The sequence below is a fragment of the Phoca vitulina genome, unplaced genomic scaffold, assembly GCF_004348235.1.
Source record: "Phoca vitulina isolate PV1807 unplaced genomic scaffold, GSC_HSeal_1.0 scaffold23, whole genome shotgun sequence".
NCBI lineage: Eukaryota > Metazoa > Chordata > Mammalia > Carnivora > Phocidae > Phoca > Phoca vitulina.
The window spans coordinates 17,192,666-17,203,908 of record NW_022589726.1 but is presented as its reverse complement, the minus strand read 5'-3'; positions in this window follow the sequence as shown (position 1 = coordinate 17,203,908).

The following is an 11,243-nucleotide window of genomic DNA, read 5'->3' as shown; positions in this document are numbered from 1 at the left end:
TTCCTGAAGGAGGTAGCACATCTGGGCGTTGCCTCCTGAGCTACCAGGGCAGCCCTGCCCCATGTCTGGTGTACGAGGAATGTCTGTTGACTGAATCAATGATGGAATGAGTGATTTACCCTACTTGCTACTCCTGGCTGGCCTCCAGGTGATATCTACATGCCTGGTCTGGCCTCCCCACCCTCTCCTACCCTGATCCCCCATTGTCACCTCAGCCTGAGGAGTGTCACCTCTCCATACACTCCATCCTACGACGCACTGGAAAGCTCCACTGACTCATCCTCTCCTGCCTTTGCATGGTGGCCCATCCTGTCCCCTTTGGCCGGAACATGCTGCCACTGAATACACTCTCCTCACTCCCCGAGGCCCAAGTCGAATGCCACCTCCCCTTGGAAGCATTCTCTGATCCTCCCATTGTTTGCACCTCCCTGGGGACCGTTGTCACCAACTGGTAAGCGGTTCACCTATTGCTAAAATGCCTTACGGCCCCTGCTAGATTGTTTTGAGAGGTAAGCATTCAGTCTCCTCTCTCCTGGGCTCAATTAATATCTGCTGAAAACATTAATATCTGCTCTTTTTTTGTTTATCTCATTCAGAGATGTTCCTACCGTGGGTTGAAAGGAGCACTCAACTCTTGAGGTAATTTGGAGTTGGGGGTTTGGCAGTTACCAGTGGTCCGACCTTAGGAAGACCATTAACCCCTCGGAACCTCGGGCTGATCATTTCATTCCTCACCTGGAAGAGACGATGACAAAGCCTACCTCGAAGGACATGCGACGCATCCTCCTCTTATCTGCTCCGAGCCTGTCTCCAAAGCTATGGAGATCTGTCTCTCTCCATCTTTCTGCATCATGACTGAGCCTCTGCCTCTCTGACCCCCACCAATTCAGGCACAGCCCAGGAGTCTAACCACTCAGCTCCCTCACAGTCACTAGGCCTTTCATTTTTCCTGATGTTACCTTTCCTGGGGGTGGCCCCACCCTTCCGCCGAGAGCCCAGAGGACCAGCCTCACCCCCTTAACAAGTGAGACCTTGAGTTCTCCCTCTGAAAATATTAATAATAAAGAAACAAGGCACTGGGCATGCAACTGGATGCAAATTGGCCCCAATTCTCAGTCCAAGAAGTAGAATGCCTGAGCTGTGGACCCAGAGAAATCCTGTGCTCATTTGCATGCTATTTGCATTATATTTACATGTGATCAATTTCATGTTCAAACGCACAATCCTCCCTCCCCAGTTTTTCTCCCCCAGGGTACCCCTCAGCCTCTGACCCCCATCATTCCCCCCAGCCCCTACTCCACCTCCCCTAGCGCCTGCCACAACCCTCCTCGTCCCTTTCCTCCTTCCTGCCAAGGTCTCCAGTGCCCCCTCCCAGCTCCCTCCTGACCAGCAAGGACCCACTTGCCCCATACCCAGAATAGATTCCTGGGGTCTTACCCCTTAGTTCAGGAGGGACATCCCTGCCTGCCCCCTCCCGCCCTGAGCCGGGCGGGCGCAGCAGACAGCAAGCGCGTCTCTCAGCAAATCCCAGCCCCATTCAGCCTGGTGATTAATGGCGCTGCCCTCCCCATGAACCTGCCTTTAATACTGAGGAAGTTATGAAACCGCTATACATCAGCAGCTCCCGCCCCGCCCCCCCCCCCCCCCCCCGCCTCCTCCTCGCCTCCACCCCCACCCTCCAGCTCCCTCTTCAAAATCTCATTTGGGCTCCTGCCGCCCAGGCCCACCCCTCTGCTGGCCTTTGCTGGGGGGAGGGGGTGTCTGCCCCTGCTGCCATCCCCGGTGAGGACCCACATCTCATTTTCCCTTCCTCTCTCCCCCCTGCTCCGCCCTCTCTCCCTTCCCCCCCCCCACAGCTGCATCTCCGGACCCATTTAGAATTGCTGACATTTTATCTGCATTACATACATCACTCCGTCCCCAGCAGCCATCTCTCATGGATTGAGGGGGGGGTGGTCCTGAGCTTGGGAAGATGGTGGGAAATAGGGTGGAGGCGGGGAAATAGGTAGTACTTTCCTCCACACCCCTTTCCCTTGGGGCCCTCTCCCCAGCCACCTGGGAGGTGATGCAGGTGGGGACCTCCGGTAGATGGTGGGTAGGTGGTGGCAGAGATTGGTAGGAGACTCCTCATGCAAGCCCATCCTACCTTACAACATTAAAAGACGTTTTCTTAGACCACACGGACCGGACCGGGAAGGTCATGTTGCCCATCTCCCCCCCCTTCCATGGGGCTCTTCCCTAGGAGATTATGAAGGTGATTGCTAAATCTTTTAGCCGACCTGTTCTAATGTTTCCCACACTTCCCTTTTGGGAAGTCCCTCTGAATATCTAACCACTGTGCCTCATGCTGCAGTCATCATTTTCTTCTTGCTTTGTCCTTAGAAGGTTGAAAAGCAGTATTGCCTCTCAAATGAATGAAACCCTTTGTTCCAATGCCTGAGCAATCATAAATATGGCCACACACCCACACTCCTGATTTCTATATATATGATAGGAGGCAGAAGATGGGGCCATCCCAGAAAGGAGGGAATTGAGACCCAAATTCTGCAGGAGGAAAAGTAAGAACCTGTCCAAGACCAGGAGGCCAGGACCCAGGGGTCCCATGATCCCAGTGAGCAGTTTTCTCTCCCTGGAGAGATGGACAAGGCAATGACAGACAGAGAGGTCTGGACCAACAGACAGACAGCAGAGGGGGGTGGGAAGGAGAAGCCAGGAGAGAGACAGGCAAACAAAGAGACAAACAAACAAAGAGCTAGACAGACAAAGGGACCGTCAGCCAGGGACAGGCAGACAGGCAAGAGGAAGCTGACAGAGGCGCTGGTGTCTCAGGCTGGACACATGAGAAGGGCTCTGTCTGTCTGTCTCTGTCAGTCAGCGTCTCTGCTGGAATGTGCCTCTCAGGATCTCTAGGGCTTTGTGTTCACTGGGTCCATGACTATCCATTTCCTGGGAATTTTTCTTCTCTTCAGGCTTCTCCTTGCCCTGTCCCCTACCCTTCAGTTGCCTCGTCAATGGTCCCATCCCAGCAGCCCCTTCCATCTCCGGCCATCTTTCTGACCTGCCCTTCACACACCCTCTCAGGGAGATCAGACACTTCCTGGGGTTTTGGGGAGGCTCCCACAGGAACTGGGCCAATCCTCCGGGGATCGATAGGAGGGGCAAGGGCTCCAGTTCCAGGGACAGCTCCTGGGCCTGCAGAACCGAAAGAGCAGTATAGGACTATGTCCCCACACGTGGCCAGGCTTAGCCAATGCAGCAGGAGAAGCCCCAGCAGGAAGGTGAAGGCAGGGAAGGTGAAAGGACCCTCTGCTCCCCCCACACCCTCCCATTAGCTCAGCCCCAGACAAAACAGACCTCAGGCAGGGGTGTAGTGGGGAGTGGCTGATTTGCATGCTGTCTGCATCTCATTTGCATGTCCTTGATTCCCAGTCATCTCACAGACCTTGCCCCTCCAAGTCCAGGCTCTCTCTAGCTCAGTCTGGCCCCTAGGAGGGTTGGGGGCAGAGAGAGGGTGGGTGGGAGTGCAGGTGGGGTTCCCACACTGGTGTCAGTGAGTCTTTGTCATGCACCTCCTGCCAGCTCAAGACACTTCCCTGCCCCACCAAGGGCCACCTTCTCCCTCCTCCTCCCCTGCAGCCAGTATCTCAACCCCATGCACCAGCCATGCACTGTCCTCCAGACGTGACCATCACTGTCCTCCCTCTGACCTTGTCCCCACGTTGCCCCCAGCCTTCCCCACCCTTCTCTGTTTAGTTCAGCATTAGCCATTCTTTAAGGGCAGGCACCAAGCCCTCCTCCTCCATGAAGACTTCCTTGGTCACACAGTTCAGAGTGGTCATAAAACTTCAGTTCTCAATACTGGAAGGCATCCTCAAGAATCCACACTCTTTTGTCTTACCTATCTTCAGGTAAATGATGCATCACTATCCCCATTTTATAGATGAGGCAACTGAGGCCCCGGGCCGTATAGCAGCAAGTAGGGAGAAAATGAGAGCCCAGACCACTATTCTCAATGTCCGCTGTCCTACCCTGTCCTTGTCATTCATTTGGTCCTAAGCAAGACCTTGTTCTGCACCCCTCTTGCTGTCCAACGAGCTAACCCTGAGATATCGTTTCTTAACTTCTTCTGGATTTTTGTCTCCCTCTAGCTCCCTGGGATCCAGCCACATAAAATCTCTGGCATTTTCCTGAATTCCCCTTGCCCTTTCTTAGCAACATGGTTTTGCCCATGGGGATCCTGCTAACAGACTACCTTTCTTCCCACCACCTCATGAACTTGGAAAATTCCAGCTCATCCCTCAAAACCCAGTTCAACTGGGGCCTCCTCTGTGAAACCTTCCCTTCTGTTCCTCTGAGGCTCCCCCACATACACCATATTTAAGCCCTGAAGGCAGTATTTGTCCCGCTGCTACTGACAGCCCAGCCTCTCTCCCTAACCCCAAGTCCTTCAAGGGCAGGAACCCGCATGTCCTGTTCAGCTCTTTCCCCAGAGCGTACATTGTCTAATTGGACCAGATTTCATTACCACCTTCTTTCTCCAATGCAGATCCATGGAACAGAGGCATCAACCTATTGGGGAGGTCAAACAGAAAGACCAAGAAGCTGGGGCAATATGCAAGAGGGGAAGTCCCAGGGGATTATCCAAGGGTGCAGGATGAGCATTTCCTGGTTTTCTAAATAATCCCTTCCACCTAACTTAATGCTGAATGAATGAATGAATGAATGAACGAATGGAGAGAAGAAGGTAGAGGAACAGAGGAACTGAACTGAAGGGGAGTAGGGGAAGAAGGGAGAACAAACAAGGAATAAAAGAGGTGGGGTGAGGGGCAGAAGGGAGAAGAGTCAGAGAAGGTCAATGAGGAAAGAGGGAAGGTGGAGAAGGGGGGAGCCCAAACTTCTGATTCTCAGACGTGCCCACAGAGACCCTGGCCTTGGGCCTTAGTAACACTCCTGCCCCGATTTTCCTGTCTGGAAATGGGCACATCTCTCCTTCTCCAAGAACAAATGAGCCTGGAGAGGGGGCAGAGGATGGAAGCCCCTGCCACGCTGTGTGTCCTGAGGCCCTTTAACACACACTACCTCACAAAACTCACCTGAGAGGTAGGAGTTATCCTCCCTCCAACAGATGTAGGCACCAAGACAGAGAGGTACTCCATTTGCCTCCTTGAGGTGGGGTTTGAGTCCAAAACCCTTCTCTTCCCACAGCGCCAGGGCATTCTCAGCATTGAGGACAGACAAGACAGAGAGGCAGATGACATTTCACATCACACTTGGAAAGTCGAGGTGCAGAGGAGAGGGGGGACCAAGTCGCCTCCACACTCCACGGAGGAGTGCGAGGTTGTGGTGTCACTTTCCACTCCAGGAAGAGCGCCCCTGTGGCGACTCAGTCTTTGCCTAGTAGGTTGATGATGCTCAACCCAAGACTCTAAAGACTTCAGAGCCCCCAGAGTCTGAAGACACACTTAAGTGGATGCAGAAAATTGCTCTGTTATTTCATCCTTCCCTCTGCCAGAGACCACCAGCTAGGGGAGGGAATGACTCAGGGGTTTTCTTTTGTTTTTGTTTTTAAAGATTTTACTTATTTATTTGAGGGAGAGAGAGAGAGAGCGCAAGCATGGGGAGGGGCAGAGGGACAAGCAGACTCCATGCCGAGCAGGGAGCCCGACGTGGGGCTCAATCCCAAGACCCGGAGATCATGACCTGAGCCGAAGGCAGACGCTTAACCGACTGAGCCACCCAGGTGCCCCTAAATAAATCTTTTTTTTTTTTTTTAAGATTTTGTTTATTCATTTGACAGAGAGAGGCACAGCGAGAGAGGGAACACAAGCAGGGGGAGTGGGAGAGGGAGAAGCAGGCTTCCCGCTGAGCAGGGAGCCCGATGTGGGGCTTGATCCCAGGACCATGACCTGAGCCGAAGGCAGACGCTTAACCGAAAGCCATCCAGGTGCCCCTCAGGTATTTTCTTTTGAAAGATCACACACAGATCTCTTCCTCATCCCCACAACCCAAAGGCCCAGAAATATCCATGGTTCTCCATGGCTCGGAGATGCACCGTGGCATGTGAATGTACCCAGCCCCCCTCTCTCCTCTCTAACCCTGGCCAGGGGAGTGTGGGTAGGACCATGGATCGCAGAGAACTCTCCCAACCCCACAGAACCAGAGCTTCACCCCAAGTAAACAGGCAACTGCCCTGTGTACAGTGTCCTTCAGAAGCTCATGCCCCTCCTTTCGGTCAGAAAGTCCCTCCTAATGTCTAGCTTACATCTTTCCTGCCGCCATCTCTCCAGTCCTTAGCTATGACGGCAGAGCAGAATCTGAGCTCTAATGATCAGAGAATGGGGAAGAGAATAAATACTGCACTTTAAGCCTGGGGGGTAAGAAGAAGTGGTAACGCAAAAAAAAAAAAAAAAAGAGAGAGAGAGAGGAAGAAGAGTGATTCACTGAGCCCCATCTCCCCGCGCCCCCCCCCCCCCAGCAGTAGACGTGGAGGGTAGACAGCTGGGAAGACTTCCTGGCAGCGACAAGAGGTACTTCTAGACTAGGACTATGAAGGGCAAAGGCCACATCCCCTTGGTGGCCTCCCAGCCCGGCAGAGACCCTCCCACAGCACTTGCAGACAAGCTCGGCGTTCGGGGGCTGCTGGGAAGCTTTGCGGCTCCGCCGGAAAACAGAAAAACCTGCTCCTGGAGCCCCCTTGTGGCCATGTGAGGCAAGACAGGCAACTGGGCCTCCTGGGGCCCCAGCCCTCAGAGCGGAGGGCGGGGGGGGGCGTGGAGGCAACCCCTGGCGCCCCGGCCTTCGGAGAGAGGCCCAATCTGTAGCCCTGAGCTCATCACACCCACCAGCTAACCCCAGGGACAGGGTAGGGACAGAGACCAGAAGGGCCTCTGCAGGTCCCCGGCAAGGGCTGGTGCAAAGCCGCCCAGGGGGGCCCAGGCATGCCCACACCGCCACGCACAGCCACTCACGGCCATGGCGCCACCCCACAGATGTAACAGCGCACACACAGATCTCTCCACGGAGAGCATGGCTCCCTGCCGACCCTCTGTGATGAGGGATGGCTGGCGCGGATGGACGGGGAGAGCGCAGGGCCCAGAGCAGGGACAACGGGCAAGGCCAGGGTAGGAGGGCGCCCCGGCCTGTCCTTAAGTATCAGTGGGGCCCTGAGGAACCCATGGCCCCTGGGCCTTCCCCCAGTGTGCATGAAGAGGTCAGAGAATGGGTCCCCTATAGGGACTTGGGATGTGTGAAGAGGAAGAACTGGGTAGAGGAAAAGGATCATAAACCTGGATAGAGACCAGGCTTCTCTCCTGCCCCCCAAATCCGCAGCCTCCTTCCAGGACTGCTCCCTTTGGCTTTTTGGAAGTTCTTGCAGGCATCTAACCTCAGTCCTTCCTGCTGGGATTGGAGAAGATTTCTCTCTGGGGATTATTCTGGCTTTTTGCCTCTGCTATAAACCAAACAAATAATTCTGAAACCTGAATGGGGGATGGATGAGAGGGAGGTAGCAGGAGATAAGGGGGAATCAGGTAAGACAGGTGATCATCAGAAAGGTGATCTTTCCTCCCCACCTATGAGGAAGGATTGGACTCCCCTTGGAGGAGGCACCTGGGGTGAATGACACGGAAGACTTCCCAGGAAAAGGTTGATGGTCGATGAGAACGTTCTGTGAAACTATTTTAGATGATCAGAAACTGGAAATGATAGCAAGAGAGAGAAGAGGAAGGGAAGACGGCGGGAGATGGAAAAGGGAAGTGTCTTATTCATAAAGAGAAGAAAAACCAACACAGAGAAGAAAGCCACAGGCCTGAAGTGGGGACCTAAGAAGCTCATGATTGTTTCACGTAACAATGCTGGGCTTCGGTTTCCTCCCCACGATGGGGGTCATAGTGCCTGTCTGGGATCGAAGGGTCTGGCACTGTCAAAAGTCAAGCATAGTGGCTTCTTCCCAATTGCAGGCAGGTGAGTGAATCAGAGCAGGAGGCAGGAGAGGCCGTAAGATGTCCTCCAGGCTTCCAGCTCCACGACCCATCGCTGGCTGCCCATCGGAACCACGGCAGGCTTAGGGGGGGACGGGGCTGGGTCCTGACCCCATAGCTCCTGGATCAGAGGGGCCTGCGAATCTGAATTCCAACCAGCACCCCCGCCCTCCCCCCCCCCCCCCCCCCACCCAGTGATTCTGAGTCAGCACCTGAGAACAGCTGACTTAGTCTAAACTCTCGTTTGTCAGGGGGCAGAAATGAGGCCCAGAGAAGCAGAGGCACCTGTCCAGGTCACCATCTGCACACTGGAGCCCTCACGTGCAGGCAGGAAGGGCCTCTCACCTCTCTGTACCTCCTCAGTCCCCAGCTCCAGGAAATCTCTTCTTGGCCTTGCCTCTCGGTCCTGATGTGGCTGAGGACTCCTTTCCACTCTGGGGCACAGGGATGGCCTCCTCCTCCTTCTTCACCAGGACCTGAGTTGGACGGACCGGAGTATGTGATGCCATCCCAGCACCTAACACGGAAAGTGTTCGATAGGCATTTGTAAAATGAATGACTCCGTCAGTCAATCCCCCCTGGCCTCTGTCCAGGGGGCGGAAACTTCTGTAGAGTCCCTGGGGAAAGGCCAGGAAACGACCTACTTGCTCCTGTTCCCTCCAGTCTGAGTCCTGCTGGGAGGTGGGACCTGAGCGCCCTGGCTCCCAGTCCCTCCTCAGCCTTGCTCAGGGACCTAGAGCAGCAGGACCCGGTTCTGCTAGGGGCCTTCCGTGGCGGGCGGCTGGGCCACTCGCCCTCCAGATAAACATGTGAGGTCAGCAAACCCCTCCAGAGACCAGGCAGTGTCAGTGGCATGAAAAGACCAAGGGTCGGGGCGCCTGGGTGGCTCAGTCGTTGGGCGTCTGCCTTTGGCTCAGGTCATGATCCCAGGGTCCTGGGATCGGGCCCCGTATCGGGCTCCCTGCTTTGCGGGGAGCCTGCTTCTCCCTCTCCCACTCCCCCTGCTTGTGCTCCCTCTCTCGCTGTGTCTCTCTCTGTCAAATAAATAAGTAAAATCTTTAAAAAAAAAAAAAAAAAAAGACCAAGGGTTGTGGAGCTTCACTGCACCTCCTGCCGAAGGCCAGGAGAGACATCGACCTGATTATTGCCACCAAAGGCAGGGGTGAAGTTCTGGGGGCCCCCATCCAGCCCGGCTTCTCCAGAAGGTCCATCCCCAGCCTGGATGGGACCCACCGTCCCGCTCTGACCCTCCCAGACAGGCAGGTCCCCCTCTGTCAGCCTCAGGACGCTTGTCCCCGCTGAGGGTCTGCTGGAGGGCACAGAGCATGGGAAGAGGAGACTGAGCCAGAGAAAGGGCGAGTGCAGCTGTCCATGCAAACTGGTCAATGACCATTCACACGTGTGACTCCGGGTACCGGCAGGCTGGGAACAGGTGGGATAGAGCAAGTAGATAGAGAGAAAGGACAGCAAGAAGCAGAGAGGGAGGAGAGAAGGAGAGAGAAACCAAGGCTGCTGGGATGGCGCCAATGGAAGGAGGGCAACATGCTTCCAGGTGCCTCAGTTTCCCTTTTGAGGCTATTGCACTCTTTTAAAGATTTATTTATTTAAAGATTATTATTTATTTGAGAGAGAGTGCATGGTGGGGAGGGAGAGAGGGGGAGGGAGAGAATCTTAAGCAGACTCTGGGCTGAGCATGGAGCCTGACGCGGCACCGCATCTCACCACCTTGAGACCATGACCCTGAGATCACGGCCTGAGCTGAAACCAAGAGTTGGATGCTTAACCGACTACACCACCCAGGCGCCCCGAAGCTACTGTCCTTAATAAGAACTCATGCAGACCTTCATGGGAGCCCCCAGCCCTTCCACTGCCCAGTGGTTGGGACTCCCTGTGGATTCCAAGAGCACCCAGGGCCCTTTCAGGAAGAGCACAGAGCACCTGACTGGGAATCAGGAATGTGAGTTCCAATTCCACGTCTGCCACGAATGTGCTTTGTGATTTGGGGAAAGGACCCACCCTCCCAGGGCCTAAGTGGTCCCAGCTATTAGAAAACAGGGCACACCAGGAGGTCTTTAAGATGCCCTCCACACCCTCCACCTGGGACACCACGCCGCCAATGCTTAGAGATGGCATAAGGTAATGGGGGGGGGGGGGAATGGAGAGACCCTGAACTCAGAATCCGGACTCACGGATCTTCTTTTACGGATGGGGACACCGAGGCCCAGAGAAAGCCCAGAATGCCAAGACTGCGAGGAGCCATAGACCCTTAGTGCTCCAAGTCCGGCCCATGCACCAGCAGCCCCGGCACCCCCCGAGGGGCTTGCCCCAGACCTACTGAACCAGCATGTGCCCAGGTGATGGAAAGTTTGAGAGCACTGTGCCAGCAGATGGCTGAGTGTGTGGGTTTCACATGGAGCCAGACAGAGCTCAGACGGAGGCTGGGCTCCCCTGCTTACCCGCTGAACTTCTGTTCCCTGCACCATGGAGGCGACCAAACCCGTCTCACACGGTCCTCCCAAGGATGAAGGCCCGTGCCCCGTGAGAAGCGCTTGGACTGTGGTGAGCCCTCGGGCAGCAGTGGGAGGAAGGGGGCGAGGGCTCTCCCCACTGTAGGATACCCCGTGCTTACTGCCTGCAGCTTCCTCGGGACAGCCCCGGTACCTGCTCACTGTGTGATCTTGGGCAAGGCCTTTGCCCTCTCTGTGCCTCTGTCCTCAGGTATAAACCGAGAGGGGTCGAGAGTGCCTCCCTTGTAAGGTTGTTTAGTAATTAAGGATTAAGTAATTAAATGATCTGATGCATGTGGCAATAACCACTCTACAAATGTTTTAACCGTTATTATTATAAGAGCTCCGATCTCCGGAGACCCGGATTGTAGGGAAGACGGCCAATCTGCGTCTAGCCCGGCCATGAAGAAGAAGCTGAGGCAGAGCCTCCTGGAAGGGGAGCCAGGGAAGGAGAGGACAGGACCCCTTCCCAGAAGCCGCCACAGGCCCTGGGAACTGAGCAGGCACTTGTTCGGAAGCCCGAGTTTTTGAATGGAACCGCACACACACCTAGATCCCGCCGACCCGCACAGACGCACGAGGAAGAGCAAGAGAGCCGGAGTCCGAAGGTTCTGCCGCAGACTCGCGAGGCAAGCAGCTTGCCCTCTCTGGGCCTCAGCCTCCTCCTCTGAAGAAGGAGATCGGACCGTTAGACAATCTCTGAGTCCCTTCTGGCTATAACATGCTGATTCGGTGGTTCTGGTTCATTCTAAACCAT